Source organism: Vicugna pacos, chromosome 31 (assembly GCF_048564905.1).
Source record: "Vicugna pacos chromosome 31, VicPac4, whole genome shotgun sequence".
In the NCBI taxonomy this organism is placed as follows: Eukaryota; Metazoa; Chordata; class Mammalia; order Artiodactyla; family Camelidae; genus Vicugna; species Vicugna pacos.
In genome coordinates, this window is record NC_133017.1 from 4,794,971 (window position 1) to 4,811,019 (window position 16,049).

The 16,049-nt window shown below is 41.9% G+C and overlaps 1 long non-coding RNA gene across 1 annotated transcript; it reads right to left on the reverse strand.

Annotated features, from left to right (window-relative positions):
- Positions 1 to 6,386: 6,386 nt before the first annotated feature.
- On the reverse strand, positions 6,387 to 14,409 carry LOC140690741 (uncharacterized). The gene is made up of 3 exons (XR_012066019.1): positions 14,234 to 14,409; positions 13,960 to 14,057; positions 6,387 to 6,452 (listed from the first exon to the last, which is right to left on the reverse strand). It is a non-coding gene; the product is annotated as an uncharacterized lncRNA (long non-coding RNA).
- Positions 14,410 to 16,049: the final 1,640 nt, after the last annotated feature.

Genomic DNA, 16,049 nt, shown 5'->3' on the forward strand with positions numbered 1-16,049 from the left:
TGGAAGATGATTTGTCATTGAGGATTAAGAAAAAGAATATTGTGGTTGTATATAAGAATTTAAATAGGAATAAGGAATGTACTTTTGGGAAAGCTCTGCATAGAGAATGTTGGAGGAAATGCACTGAAAACAGGCAAGTGAGCAAGCTCCCTTGAGTCTGGGAAGGTGAGTGCAGCACATTCAGAGAGTCTATGAAGTTATTACAAGTCACAGAAAGGTATGCAATTAAAGTGTCTTCCTAAGCAAAATATCCTTCTGCATGAATTTTTATCTTGATATTTCTATGGTCTGTGTGGTCACAGGAAGTCAAAGGCATGGTGGTGGCTTAGAAGTTCTTTTCTCTCTGTCTGTAGTTTACAGGGCATTGCTACAGATGGGGCAGCAGAGATCTGCATAAGCTGTTCCATGGGGTGGGGGAGCAGTTAGAAATGATAAGGCCAGAGATCTATAAGACTTTTAGACCCTAACTGACAGACTTTTAATTAAACTAGCACAGGTATGTAACTAAGACAGTGGATGAGAGGCAAGTTTGTAGTCCCTTTAGTGTTACTGCTCAGTCAAGGGATAGGGACCACTCTGGCCAGGAACGGCAAGACCGTGGATGGGGTGGATGGGTAGGAGGAGCTGACATTTGCTTCTGACCTGAGAGGCAGGGGTGTGTTGCAGAAAAGCCGACAGTGCTGGAAAGATGCCTCATGTCCACAGCCCAAAAGGAGCTGTCATATTCAGGGAGGTCAGAGAGCAAGAACCAGAGTTAGTGATGCCAGAGTGTCAGCAACATGGCAGCAGTGATGTCAGTATCTGTGTCCAAAACCCACCTAACCCTACATGAACTCATCTGCCTACAGGGGGCAGGTTAGTAGCAGAAATGTGGGGAGTGTGTGCAGCCACTGGCAAATTGGCAAGTGGACATCCTAATGAAAATCACTGCTCACAGTCACCATATTGGGAAGAGAGCCCCCACACTGTCAGATCCCCTTCTTATTCAAGAGAAACTAGAAATTAAGACTTCATTAGCAATCATCCCAGTTCAAATCCAGAAAAGATATCATTTATAATGACAACAAAGGCACAGGCTATTCAGAAATAAATTAATGAAAAATGTTAAAATGATTCTGATAAATGACTTTAAAAAAGAAAAAAATGATGATTGAATGAACAGTAGAATGCACCACCCTCTTCAGTTGACAGATTCAAATTTGGGGAACATAGAACATTTTTTCTCCAAAATCAATTTAGTATCTGAATGCAAATTTAGTTAATAATCCCGAATGGATTTAAGAAAAAATTCTGAAAGGTGATACTAAATTTCTTCCAGAAATATACACAAATGTACAAATAAAATAATGAGGAGGGATGTTTGAAATTGTAATATTAGGGACATTCTGGAAAAGGATAAAATAGGACCAACTGTAGGAGATATTAATCTATGGTCATGGAAACAGTATAGAAATAGTGCACTGAGAGTATGAATGAAATAGAATACATTTCAAGAATAGACGTGGATATTTAAGAGATTTTAGTAATATTATAAAACTGACACTTAAAATCAGTGGATTCAAGTACTGGTGTAATTTGCTAAATCATTAGAAGGCCTGGTACATTGTCCTCACTTTTGACATTAAAATAAATTCCAGATAATTTTTTAATTAAAAAATAAAACACTAGAAATAACCCAACATGATTTAATCTATTCAGATATTCAAGCGAGAAGAACTTTCTAAAAAGCTTTTGGAACAAAGACCAACAAGAGCAAAGGCCTAGCAACTCACCAAGGCCAGAAACGCCCCCTGTAAAACAAAACTGACCCTCGCCCAACCCTCTCTCACGGCCCTGTATTGCTCTCTGATACTTTCTATACTTTCTTCTTCCATTTAAAGTCCAGTTTCTTGGAGAAGTGCCTGCGCTGATGACTCCTCCAGGGCTCAGAGCCCTGCATCCCCCACAGCCCTCACCGCGGCACTGAGACAGGAGTTGCACTGCCGGTGGCTGCGTGTTTCAAAACAGTGGGCATTTTCAGCTCCTGTTTATTTGATTACCAGGTAGCTTTTGCCATGGACAAATATTTTCCTCTCAGTGGAATGTTTTCCCCCCTTAATTTTTGTTTTACTTAAATAAATTTTAAAAGCCCAGGCAGAAAATTGTGTGTGCACATATGCACATACTCAGATACACACAGATCTGTTTTATAAAGGCTACCTAAGTGTAGTCCTCCTTCTCCTTTTCCTCAGTTTAGACAATTAAAGGTGGGATTTAGCCCTTGTTTTTTTGCCCCACACACCACCCTTTCTCACTATACTCCTTTTAGTCACTGTTCAAATCCCTCTTTAGCAAGGTTACAGCCTTCTCTGTGTTGCATCATCTAGTTTTCTCTCAACTGCTCTGCTATTCTTCTCTCTCTTGGTGGATTTCTCTCCTCCCATTTGCCATGTACATGGCACTTTCCCCAGGGCGTCGTCTTCAGTCCTCTGCCTGGTAGGACTGAATCGCCCCATGGCCTCACCCACAGCTCCTCTGAGTTCCTGACTGGTGAATCCAGCTTAACAATGGACATCACCCCTCAGATGTCCTGTAGACAATTCGCACTGAAAATGCCACACACAGAACCATCTCCTCGAAACCAGCTCCTCCCCTTACACTCCCCCTGCAGATCCGCTCCACGGATGGGTCACTGGAAAGTCACCCTAGCATCTCTGTGGCCTGCCACCCCAGCCCTGCAGTCCCCCCTGCAGCAGTCACCACTTCTGCTGCCCATGTCTCTCTCCTTCTGCCCAAGGCCTCTCTGCAGGCGTGTGCCACTTGTTGTCTGGGTTACCTGGGGTGGTCCCCGAAAAATCCTTTCCCCCCAAAATATGGGCCTCCCCCAAAAAATAGTATCTTCCATTCTGCTTCCAGAATAACCAGATATTCTGCAACATAAACATTATGCAATTTTCTTACTTACAAATATTCCAATATATCCCTGTTTCCTTAAGGATACATTGAAGTATAAGCACACAAGGCCCATCGTGACAGAGGCCTTCTGCACCTGATATTCCCACCTATGGATCCTTTGTTCTAGCCCTACTTGTTGTTCTTCAGTCTGGCCAAGCCGCTTCATGCCATGTACTCTTATATGTCTCTTCGTCTCTGCATGAAGTGTCCACTCCCTCTACCACAAAATAGAGAGCTAAATTCCTTTCACCTTTCAAGATTCAGTTCAAATATTTCTAGCTCTAGGAAGTCCAATTTGTGTTCACCTGTTTAGCAATCCATCAACTACTCGCCATGCCTCGCCTGGCCTGGGGAGTGCAGACACCACGTCTTACCTGTCTTGGTCTCCCCAGCAGTTGATACAGTGTTTGGCATAGCAGTGCTCAATGTCTGTTGGTTGGGTAAATAAATGAATCAGTAAAGAGATGAGAGGTCTACAATTCCCCCCAGTTACTCAGCTGCCATTTTGGAAAGTTCATTCTTCGGAGTTAAGGAAATGTCAGTGCAGGTGTTGGGCAGACGGAACAGAGGTGAGGGCGTGGGGGAGACAGGCCTGGTCCTGGAGAGTGCAGGAAGGCGTGGGTGGGATAGCACTGGAGAGAGAGGGAATGGAGGGGGCGGGTGAAAGGAGATGTTGAAGAGCAACTGATATTAAATGCAGTAAATTAAATGGAGAACATAATATATGAAGGGAAGATCAAGTTAACACAGCAAGGGTGGAAAAGGCAGTACCAGAGATGAAGAGCTCTCACTTCATCCCTCACAGCATTTCACTTATGGCACCCGCCCTCTGTGAAGGCAGCGTCAAATTCTTGAGAGACTGGTGTTTGTGCTGTGGGTGCTCTAAGTACAAAACGGTATCTTATGGCTTCCAGATTTTAAGACTGATAGATTATTTCTCTTATGTCCCATGTCTGCGTTCTCAGGCAGCAGGATCATTCGCTGGTGGGGGGAGAGCTATTGTGGTAAACAACTCAGAGTTACTCTAATAATCTCAAAGGACAGTGGGGAATTCAATAAAACAAATAAAAGAGAAATTTCACTCAGAGAAAACCATATGTCATATAGAACCTTGTGGGGGCATTGGGGGCAATGTTACCGCCACCTCATCTAACAGTTTTATGTGAGTGTGCTGAAAATCCAAGCTCAAGTCACTTAAACACATATGAGAACCAGGGTCCAGGCTGTGGTGCTCCAGACATGGACAGGAAGATGAAAAGACTGACTACTGCCTCTGACAGGATCAGTGCAGCCAGGGAGCACAATGCACACGGACACGATCACGCACCATCAAGACAAGAATCAAGTGCAATTCATGCCTAGAAAGGAGAGTAGAAAATCTCTAAAAAGTGGAGGGGTCCCTGCCAAGGCATGGCAAGTGTCCTTCCTGGCAGAAAAACAGATAAAAGTACTTCAGGCGAAGGAGACTAGTGTTGGTGGCTGAGAGCGAGGCCTAACGAAGCACGGGTAAAGGGCTCCAGGGTCATCTGTCACAAGCTATTCCCCTTCAGCAGCTAAGAGGCGTAACTAAAAAGGCAGGTGGGGTGTCATTAATGATCACGAGGAAAACTGGGAGGAGGAAACTGAGGTCAGGAGATCACCACCAAAGGCACTTTATTTTAGAAGAACAAAAATATTTCAAAAGCACTAGGAAATTCTATCTCCCATGAACGAAAAGAACCCAAAATAAGTTTCACTCCAGCATTGAATACAGAATAACAGACGGCCTACTTTCAGAAATGGATTGAATTATCTAATTAGTCAGGGATTTTTTAGATAATACGAAAACGAATAAATCTGAACAATCTCTCTAGAATAGCTGTTACTCCACCCTGTTATGTAGGGTAGAGTTAGGCTGAATTATTTAATTTGTATTTTAATTAGACTATAAAGTTCTAAAAGCCCTATCAATTTTTCCCAAAAGCGTACAACTTTTCCTTTCATGACCTTTATTTGACTTAAGTAGAACAATAACTTTTTTCCAAGGCTTTTTTTGTGTGTGTTAAAATACCAAATGATATGCTGCCCCCAGAATGTTGTTGTTATTATTAATGCTGATAATAGCCCCAATAAGACATATTTACCATTATGACTCATTTTGGATTAACAGGTCATTGGCTTAAAGTCCTTTTGAAAATAAGAAGAATAAACGAACATAATTTCTACACCAGGGACAGAAGCTGCACCCTTAATGGCACCTGGTCACTAAACACAACAAAAGCAAAGATGAAACTCAAATCATACACCAGATCACAAAGCATAGCTGACTGAAGTTGCCACAAGGTGACCTTTCATTCACCGAGGGAACCAGATGTGTTTCTATGTATAATGTATATTTTTAATAGCAATTATTTTATATATAGAATGTAATTTAGGAAAAAGAAAACTCCCTCTATCTGTAGACTTATAAACAGGAAGCACAAAAGGGTGCCTTTGCAGACATGAATCTGCAAGCATAAATGCGAAGCCTATTAACAAAAATCTTTTCCTGTCTCCTAAGCTTAAAAAAAAAAAAAACTACTTCAAGGCAGTGGTGAGCTGAAAGGGCTCAGATACAAAACGTGCACATCATCAGCCTTCTAACAGATAAAAGTGCGCCATGCATAATAGAAAAGATAACGTTTCCTATGGAAATCTATTTTGAGATGCAACAATTAAAAGGCAACTGAGAGCTCAAAACCAAGTTCAACCAAAGAGAAACAGAGCCCAAGCAAATGTACAGAAATGGACAAAGACATCGGAGAAGGAGGAGATCTGTGTTCTACCGATACTCCAGATCAGCAAATTCATTCTGAATTCAAGCCAGTGATGTGCCATGAGGTCACTCAAGGAATCAGGCAGAAACCATCGGCCAGAAGAAATAGGAACAATATCAAAGGTAGGTGTGAGATGTGGAAGGGGTGACCCTGTGAACCTTGCTGCCATGAGGCAGGATGCTCTTGCGGGCTTTCTGCACCAGCTGGCTGGCTCACATGACTCTGTTTAGAAGGATATCAGCCAACAGCTGTGCCACAAGGGCTACAGCCCGAGCTGAGTCATATCTAGTAACGGTTCTGAGTTCATCCTTAGACGACATGACCAGAAGGATTTGAGAATCAATGTTGGAGACGTATCTGAATGAGTATTCCATTTCATTCCTTGGCAGTAAATCTTCAGCTTTGTACAACATAAATATTGACAAAGATACACACAGGCACCCTATTTGAAAGCCTGACAGCATAATTGCATCTAATGGAGAAAAGCGGGCTCCGTGTCGGTATGCTAGGTCATTGTTTGGCTCGGTAACCGATGCTTCTGAGACCCAAAGCATATTCTAGTATAACCGACAGCACAGAAATCTCCGCTGATGACTTACTCATTTCAGGGTATTCATAAAGTAACGCCAGTTTGCCCATGGGATACAGATGGTTGTCCCGTTCCCATCATGGGGTGGTCTGTTCTGCCCCCGAAACTGTGGCACCATTAGATTCATGACCCAGCTGTCAAACAGATCAAATAATAAGGCAGGATATTATCAGACCAAGGTCATAAAAGTATTCCTGACATCTCAAGCTGAACACATCATCGTCCCAAGGATTTAATTTCTTGTTTTCAGGATAAATTTCTTTTTATTGCTGCCTCCCTACCCTCAAATATTGTGAAAACTAGTCCTGACTACGTGCCTTGGTTTTACCAAAATTGTAACGACTATTACTACTTTATCTCCTACCTCCTTTTCAGGTGGGCATTTTAGCTTTTAGAAGATGCCTTCCCTCATTTGTCTTTTTTACCCCCATTTCTCTGTTATTATCCACCATGGCCTTTCCAGTCTGAAAATCGTCAGAGAAAATAATTAAAAGAAAGAAATACAGGGTCTGTGAGCTGGTGATAAGTGCTGTGGAGGAAAATAAAGGAGGGCGAGGAATGTGTGCTAGGGAGGAGTGGGGATGGGGCAGTGACCTTTGAATAAGGCAAAGATGGAAGCAAAGGGGTGGGCAGAGGAGGGGCAGAGGGAACAGTGATCATAGGCCTGGAGGTCCCTCACGCTGGACAGACAGCATGGAGACTGGTGTGGGCCACAGTGAATAGGAAATAAGTGGTGGTTTTGTGGGTGGAGCCTTAGAGGCTGCCATGAGGATGTGGGCATTTTTCCCTTTGAAGGAATTGTGGAGCCCTGGAGGGTCACCGAGCAAAAAAGTGATACTCTAACGTTGGATAGAACAGGTCCAAAACCCTAATATAAGCTGAACAAATCAAGGGGCAAAGAAGTGATATGTCACCTCAAATTCAGTGCAGAGCTTGAAAAAAACACAGCCTTGACTCGCAGGCCAGTGCTCTGCCCCCTTCTGAATGCTGTCCCACAGAGCTGTCTCTAAGGTTATGTTTTTTCCTCACTCAGAGGCTTGTGGGACAAAGGAATGCTTCCCCCTTTTTCAAGTGGCAATTTGTCCTGAAAGGAAATCAGAGTTGGCAGTGAAACAAGGTATGGACCTGTAGCCTACAGAGCTGTTGTCCCTGAAAGCAACAGCTGGCGCGTGGTTTACTCGTGGAGTTCAGCAGAAGAGACAAAGCAACAACAGACAACATAACGTCTGGCTGAGCTTCAGCTGACTGCACTGCACGTTTGGATGGATTTCAAATTTGGACAGTGAGGCGGCTTCTCACGAAAGGCAGGTGTATACATCATACATGCCCACACGTCTGTATGCATACACACGTAGACACACACAGAGCATATGATGTGACTTGTAAAGAGCTGCCTCTGCTTGGTTTCCCACTGCCTCTAATCTCAGCATTAACCTTTCACTGGCCATGCTCCCAGGTTTGCTTTGAGATTTCTTTGCAATGGAACATGCCCTTCGCTTCACAAACTTTCCCCACTTCTTTCAATGACATTAGGGGAACAGCAGGGAGCTCTGGGAAGTGCTGGGGATAGGGACTCGAGATAACTCTGAATCTGATTCCACAGTTCATGGCTTATTTGTTAGTTAACTTTATTTACATTCAAAATGCAATTGCTGCAGATCTCAGAAGATGATTTACACTCACTGCTATGGCAGAATGTTGCAGTTAGTAGACCCACCACTGGATCCTCTTATTCAACACGTTCTTACAGTATTTCAGATATTACTGTATCACAAATGCCCATTTCTATATTTTTGATATCTGCTTTTCAGTATAATTATCTTCCTTCATTACTCTCTAAATCTTATGATTTTAAAACATTTTTCTGAGAAGTGTTCCATAGGCACTTTACATATGATAAGTTGATAAAGAGATCCTGGAGATCAAAACCACATTTAAATCCTGAGATATACTCAGCTGTGTCATATACATGGCTAGGTTTAGTCTGCTTACTTTGTTACTTTGTTTAGTAATTTTTGTTTGAAACAACAAGACTACACTCAATAACTTTTAATAGCCTATAGTGGAAAAGTATATGACAAGGAATATATATATATATATATATATATATATATATATATATATATCACTATGCTGTACACCAAGAATTAACACAATATTGTAAACCAAATATACTTTCAACAAAAAAAAGTTGAAATAAAATTGAGAGATGAAACTTCAACTGCCCAGGCTGCTGTCAGGATGAAATGATTCAAAGCAGGCCAGGTATCAGCAACCCCCCTGACACATCAAAACCCCATGGGGGATCTTCCTTTTGAGCAGCACTGGCTAACCAGCTGTGGTCACCTGTAAATAGGGTTGAAGTCACTTAGACCCTTGGCTTGGGATCACCGTGGCCACAGGGTTGGGGGTCACTGCAGCACCTACGAGAATGATGGGGCCAGCCTGCTGCTGAAGCCGCTCCCCAGGCCGCAGCCCAGAGCACTGCAGGCAGGTCTGAGGTCCGGCCGGGGGCGCGCAGCTCCACAGCCACTCGGAGCCCTGCGGTGCGGGTGGCGCTGGGACAACGCTCGTCCATCACCCTCCCTGGCACCCAGACTCGGGATTCTCCTGGGGGAATTTTTCTCTGCCTCATACTTCCTGTCTCAGCCTCTTGTGGAATCCGGTCCATGCCCCAGGGAAGAAGGGCTTTTACCCTCCGGGACCCAAATCCATCACAGTTTGGATCCAGAATGAAACTTCCATGTTAACTCACCTGGCGCTCCCTTCTTGTGCTGAACTGCCCTCCCCCGTCGATGGCATTAGGTAATATTAGAAGTCCCGACTTGCTTGTCCTTAGCTAAGACCCTGAGCCTCTTGCTCAGTCTTCCTGAGTGGAACCACTCATCTGTGGCAGAAAAGCTTGGGCTGTCGTCTACCCATCATTGTCAACGGTCTTTTGGGTTTTCTGTTGGTTTAAGGTTCTCGTGCAGGGATATCAATTTGCACAAGAGAAGCACCTGTAGACATTTAAAAAAGTACAGACACTGGATCCTCCCCCCTCTCCAGCCAAGGCTGGAAGCTTTCTCCCTCTAGCAGGGGTTACATAATCATTTGCTTGGGAATTGATCACACATATTGGCATAATCATAGTAAATTGCCCTTTACTCTGTGCTTGCCACGTGGCATTTTCTACTTCATGTTGTCTTTGTACTTTCATTATCACATTTAATCCCTGAATTACAGATTATCACCATTTCTGTTGAGGACACTCCTACTTGCTAATCTTGAATACAAGTATCTTTGATTCTCTTAATCTATTTCATTCCTGAGTTTCCTGTTCCTGAATTTAAAGAGTGAATTATGGACGCATGTATTTAAGATTCTCTTATTATATTTCTCTGACTCATCCTCTAACCAAATCATATCTGGAGAAGAGAGATGTTCTCTTTTAAACATTTGCTTTTTCTTATTATAGAGTAGTGCATACACACAGTGGAAAATGTAGAAAACATATAAAGTAAGAAAATTACAGCCATACATTATCTAAACACCAAAGGACAATGCTATGTCATTTTGGGCATTTAACTATTTTTCTTAATATTTTATCATAAAATTTCCCTAGGAAAGTTGCTTAACCCTGGAATTGTACTAGCCTTTTGTCCAGTACAGAATAACATTCCCAGAAATGACCCCAACATCAAAATAGTATGTGAGGCTGGGAAGGCCACAGGGCACTCAGCTTATTCTCTGAGTCCTACAAAGAATGCTGTTAATTCACTGATGTTACGCATTCGATGCCTGTGAGTCACTCATTCACTCAGCTGGCTCGGACTGAGACCTACTTTATACCAGTGCCAATCCAAGTGCTGGGGAGACCCCAGAGGGAGCCTGGATCACGGCGTCACTTTCCTTCATTTGCTCCCAGAATCCTACTCAAGAACCCCACATGGGATTGAGGGGGTGGAGGCAGGTGAGATATGGTGAAATTCATTTCATTATGTTCCTTTAGACATATTTAAATAGCATGAAAATAGTCGCTAATTTTGATAAGTTTTCTTTTCCCTTCCTATGTATTTTTGAGAATGGGTATAGTTTTGGTGCAGCAAGAGTAATTGATAGATGTTTGGTATGTTAGGATTTTATATGAAAAATTAAGAAGGAAACTGCACTTATACAAAGAGAAGAGGCAGTGAGGAAAACACTAGCCACCCTAGAACCTGGCTACAATTCAGAATTCCTGGTTTTCAAAAAAGGGAATCATAATTCAAAATAAATTCCCTAAATATTTTAACCCATAGTATAAATACATGGAGGCAAAGTTCAGCTCACTGGAACCTAGAACAGTGTGCTTACTTAAGCGAAGGTATAAACAGACCACAGATACTATAATGCATCCTTTACTTTAAACTAGTTCATGTGAGCAAGTTTCATTTCACATGAATTGCTCAGTACCAGTTTAGGAAATATATCCTTCTTGATTGGTAAAAATAGCTCACGGATAACCAGATTCAACAAAATTTAGTGTTAAATAATTTACTTATTTCCTTCAGGAAATGCTTTTGAGTAATCTGAGTTAAGTATTTCCTCTATCTGATCTATTTCTTTTCACAGAGAAAAGTAGTATTATTTGTGGGGGGCCACTCATGACCTGAGGACTGCCGAGCACAGAGGTTGGGCCTAAACTTCCACAGTGCAGGGCGTCAGGCTCTGAGGTTGATCTCTCATGGACAATCTCTGTCCCGCCACCCCTTTGAGGAATGTGCCAGATGCATTAAGGCCTGAAGGAACATCCTGAGCTATCAAGTCACTAAGGACCTTTGGAAGGAGAGATGCAATCGGCATGCAAGTTAGTAATCTTAGCCTGAAGAACAATCACCTGAGATAATAGCACAGGAGTCACGATGTTAGCTTAGAGGAAAAATGCCTTAGTTTATCATCTTGGTTCCAGGAACTCTTAATCTTAGTTTTACGAGAACTGTAAACAATAATGATGTCTGTAACAATATACAAGTTAATGATTTTAGTACACGTTGTTAATGCGCCTTAAAACAATACCTTTGCCTACATGCAGGAATGTATGAGCTAATGGGTTAAAATCATATAAATTAACTGCTGGAAATAAACTCGGCGTCCACTCTTGACCTAGCGTCTTGCGGGCTAGAGTGAGACCCTCTCAACCCCACCTTTTAGTCTTGTCTGTCTTTCTCAGTCCTGCAGCACAGGTTTTCTGGACCTGATCGATTGTCGGCTGGCTCCGACAATTATTTGCACATGACCTGCTTTTACTTCTCTGGAAATATCTGACTGTGAGCTCAGGGCAAGGGTTGTCTACTGCACAGTAGGGAAAAAAAGATTCATTTCACAGCGAAGATCAGAATCTTTTTTTGAGGGGCGTGGTGAGCTGGGGGACAAGGGAAATGCCTTTGTTTCGAGACAGACCCCAGTTATCCATACTGAAGCTGAAAGTTGAAGCCATTATGAAGAAATGTGGAAGGACACACTGACACGGAAAGGGGTTCACTCTGCATAAACAGAAAGAAAGAAAGAAAGAAAGAAAGAAAGAAAGAAAGAAAGAAAGAAAGAAAGAAAGAAAGAAAGAAAGAAAGAAAGAAAGAAAGGAAGGAAGGAAGGAAGGAAGGAAGGAAGGAAGGAAGGAAGGAAGGAAGGAAGGAAGGAAGAAAGGAAGGAAGAAAGGAAGGAAGGAAGGAAGGAAGGAAGGAAGGAAGGAAGGAAGGAAGAAAGAAAGAAAGAAAGAAAGAAAGAAAGAAAGAAAGAAAGAAAGAAAGAAAGAAAGAAAGAAAGAAAGAAAGAAAGAAAAATTAATTTAACTGGACAGAATGGACAGAAAACTTGGTAATAAGGGAGAGAGAAGGAAGGTTAGGGAAGGGAGGAGAAACAATGAAAGGGAACTTGGATGCGGTGGGCAGAAGAGCAGTTTTCTAGAATCTAAAATGAAGGATGATAAGAAAAAAAGTAAAGTTTAAAAAAGTTACAAAGTTTAAAATAGTTTAAAAATTAAAAAATGAAGTAAAAAAATAAATTTTTTATAGTGGCATGGAAGATTTTAAAATGATGGAGGTTTTTTATTTCAAAATTCAAGTTGTTTGAGTTTCTCCCCCATGCTCCAAACAACAGTAAGATCTGCTTGTGTAAGTGGTTTTGGGGGACACCACAGAGAGGGGCGAGCTCTGCAGTTACGTTGGCCAGGAACAGAATGCTGGTGTGGAAGGCAAGACAGAAGAGAGATCAACAGTTTCATGAGAACAGAAACTCAAAGCCAGAAATTATCTTAAAAAGTTTAGTGTGGTAGGCAGAAAAATGTTCCGCCACAATATGTCTATGTCCTTATCCCCAGAACATTGGAAGAGGTCAGATTCCCTGGGAAAGGGGGCCTATGGTTGCAGATGTGGTTAAGGTTGCTAACCAGTCGACTCTAAGAGAGACCACCTGGATTATAGATGTGGGCCCAGTGTAATCACCAGGGTCGTTAAAGGAGGAAGAAGGAGGCAGAAGAGGGGAGAGAGGAGAGGAGATGTGACCACAGGATCAGGGTCAGAGGCACACAACCATGCTGACCTTGAGATAGAGAAAAGTGGTCACAGGCCAAGAGACGCAGGTGGCCTCTGGAAGCCACAAAAGTCAAAGATACAGGTTCCCCTGAGGCCTTCAGAAACAGCCGTGCCAACACTTTGACTTCAGCAGGCTTCTGCGTTCAAGAAAAATACAAGGTTATATTTGTGTTGTTTAGAGGAGACTTTTTCTTTTTTCTTCCTACTACCATGACGTTTGGGGATACTAGTTAAAACAGCAACAGAAAGCGAATACAGTAAGCTCCTTGAAATGTTCAGAAATTGCAGATAACACTGGACTGTCCACTTTGATGTGGGATTGGGCTTATGTGAAAATCAAAAAGACAGTGTGACCTTTGCTAACATCTGCTTTTCTCATTTTTAGGAAGAGAACAGTAAGTCAAAACTTCTGTTGTTATTATTTTAGACAAGTGTCTCTTAAAACATTATGTAACCCTGTGACTTAGGACCCCAAGGGAGTCTCTGTTCTTAGAAGAACATGGATTCAGAGAGATAGGGTCTTACATCTGATTCCCACAGTGGTCTCTTATTGGCAATGAGAGCTTGGGCAAATCAGTTACCCTCTTTAAGCCACAGGATCTTCATTTGCAAAAGGAAGATAAGAATAAGGATTGTTTGGGTGATTAAATTGTACACACACACACACGCACACATACATATATGTACAACATTTAATACAGTGACTAGCACGTACTAGGCACTCAACAATTTCCTGTTATGGATTTTTAAATGCATATATAAAAGGAGGAGAAATTTGCAGGAAGTTGTGGGAAAACTTAGTTCATGGCCCCAAAAAGGGCCATCTCTCAATGGGCTCTGATCAGTCAGTCCCCAGTGGTGGGCTAATAAGCAGAGACTATAGCACTTGAGGATTTATGTTAAACATAAAAAGGAAGGTATTTAAACATAATTATTAAACAGCAGGTACGTTTATACTGTTGGCTGGATCATCTTATCTGGAGAACATTACTAAGCAGAGAGTCTCCCCTGTTCTAGAGATGACCACGCAGGAAAATGATGTGGGTCGGTGGGCCGTTCTCACCCCAAGATCACATGACTGAGTACTCACGGAAGTAACACCTCTTGTATGTTATTCCAGATGGACTGTCCTCCCATGATTATTGTCAGCTGTGTCATCAGTTCAAGGAGACAGCCACTTGGGTCACACTGGAATATTAGAAAGAAAATCTCATTTAAATTTTAGATAGCTCTAACATGAAATAAAGTCATTATTTTATGCCTAAAAGAATCTAAGGAACAGAGAGTAAAGACACTCTTCATTGGGAAACTAAGAGAAAACCTGAAACAGGTTAGACTGTCAGAACACAAAGCTGTATTCACACCTCTTCATTTCTGTATTTTTACAGGGAATACATCAGATCTCATGGATAAGTCACAAATCTGCCCTTAAAGAATGTGATGTAGAAACACGAGGAGTAGTAGTTGACAAACTGGAACAAGAACACCTCCATGGCTAGGTTGTTCTCATAGTCAGTCTGGTCCTTGGGAGCTCTGCAGCTAGAATAAAGAAAAGTTAAGTCTGTAAAACTGTGAACGGCTTTGAGACCCTAATCAAAGCCACGGACACATGAGTTAACACAATAAATATGTATACATATATATATACACAATTCACACTGTTTTCATATCAGCTGTTTTGAATTTCTTAACATATCCACTATGTTAATTCCAACTGTACACACTGTTGTAAGAGTTTCTCCCACTAAGAACGCAATATCCCACAAGGCAAAAAAAAAAAAAAGTCACCCGTTCCTTAAAATTTATAAGCACAACAGTATCCAATGGGCAAGAACTGTCCTCTGTCAGGTGTAATTTGAAAGAAAGCTACTTCTCAACATCCTGCTAAATAAAATTCTCTTGTCTCCCTGAACGGCAGTAAGGTAGGACTATTGAAGAAGACAAACAAAACACGGGGCAACTTGCTAGAAACATTTGGGGAACATAAAACGGTCATCCTCCTAGTTCAGAATTTGAATTGGTCTTAGTATTTTCAGAAGATGACCACTGAGCAGACCACTGGGAGAACCACCCAGCCACATGCAACGTGTGGGAAGAACTTAACTAAGGCCGCTAAGCCGCTGGGTGGGATACAAGCCAGAGAGAAGAAACATTTATTATAGAAGCCGCAGCTGATGAGAATGGAGCTACACTAACAGGAAGAGCATGGGGGGAAGACACATAACAGTGTGATTAATTGTCCTCTCCGTAACGCGCAAGCAAATCTGCCTCTGGAACCACAACCCTCTTCCACTTATTTGCAATACAGAGACTATTTACTTTCAACAATAGGGTAAATTATCTAATGTAATTGAAATTATTATTAAACACTGACATATTTACACAGAGCTTGGACATTCTAAAGCGTCCTTTGTCCCTTTTACTAATGCAAAAATGGAGCTAATTCACTTCTCATATAGGCTAGAGAAAATACGTTTACACTTGAAGTTAACTAAAGACTGTAATGTACTGCAATTCAAGTGCCTAAAAGATAGTCTCTGTTTTGACCTGGTTCTAAAACGTGTGTAGAAATTATCTCAGCTGCAGGAGGAGCTTACCAGAGTCAGTCATCATGACTGCCACTTTCTCATATATGGCGTTCAGGGTCATGAAGATGATAAAACTGATGAGGGAAGCAGTGATGGGCGTGGCCCACCTGCACAGTCAGGTACTTTTGGATTGGGTCTGTTCCACTCAGGTTCTTGGGAAGTTTTGCAGAAAATACAATGAATACTGAAAGTCCGTAGACAATGATCCCAATAACTGAAGCAATGGTCAACAGGACCTGACAACCCAAAAACCCAGCAGCATGAGACTCACTAATGATCGTATTTTTACACAGAAAACTTGCCCCCAACCCAGCTTAAACAGAAAACATCCATGTGTTGTAAACTTCACATAAACGTGAGAAATGATATAAATAGCACGTAAATGCCATAAGAGACGTGAATATCAGGCATGTTAAATTTTAGTGGAGGAGGAATGAAAGATGTCAAAAAGAATGCGTGCATCCACTAATGTAACACGCTGGCAGCAGGAGCAGCTGTGTGCAGGGCATAGGGAATATATGGGAACTCCACTTTCTGTGAATTTTTCTGTAAACCTAAAACTGCACTAAAGAAGAAAGCCTATTAAGTATAT